Here is a 671-nt window from a genome sequence, read left to right on the forward strand (position 1 = left end):
AGCACCTAGATGAAGTCATTGACATTGCAGACTATTTCAATGTCCCGAATGTTCCTAGAGAGACAGTTTTGTTAAGTATGCTTCCCGTTACTTTTAAGGGAGCTGCCAAAGATTGGTTGAAGGCACTACCACGCGGTGCAATTACTACTTGGGCACAAATGCGTGACAAATTCCTAGATCAATTCTGCCCACCATCAAAGATATCTAAACTCAAGAAGGTAATAGCAAATTTTAAGCAACAACCGAGTGAGTCGCTTTATGAGGCATGGGAGCAATATAAAGGGTTACTAAGAAACTACCCTCAAAATGACCTTAACATACAACAAGAAGTGTCTATCTTTTATGACGGGGTGAATGTCATGACAAGGCAACTCCTAGATTCTCAAGGACCACTTACGAAGAAAAATCCGGTTGAAATCAAGGAGTTAATTGAAGAGTTCTCAAAGCATTCTCGTGAGTACCACAATCCAAGACATGATGGAGTTAAAGGAATTGGGGGAGGAAATTCTGAAGACATTGCTGCTGTACTAGCCATGCTAAATACTATGGAACAAAGAATGACCAAGATGGACCAATCAATTCATGCTATTAGAGTTGGTTGTGAAAGGTGCAATGGTCCACACTTAACAAAAGATTGCCACTTGGATGAAAATGGAAATAAAAAGGTACAA

The 671-nt window shown here is 39.9% G+C and overlaps 1 non-coding gene across 1 annotated transcript; it reads right to left on the minus strand.

Moving 5' to 3' along the window:
• Positions 1-206: 206 nt before the first annotated feature.
• LOC145123056 (small nucleolar RNA R71) lies at positions 207-313 on the minus strand. Its single transcript, XR_013714936.1, has one exon. It is a non-coding gene; the product is annotated as a small nucleolar RNA R71 (small nucleolar RNA).
• Positions 314-671: the final 358 nt, after the last annotated feature.

This window comes from Lactuca virosa, chromosome 6 (genome assembly GCF_052849685.1).
Source record: "Lactuca virosa cultivar CGN04683 chromosome 6, Lactuca_virosa_CGN04683_v6, whole genome shotgun sequence".
In the NCBI taxonomy this organism is placed as follows: domain Eukaryota; kingdom Viridiplantae; phylum Streptophyta; class Magnoliopsida; order Asterales; family Asteraceae; genus Lactuca; species Lactuca virosa.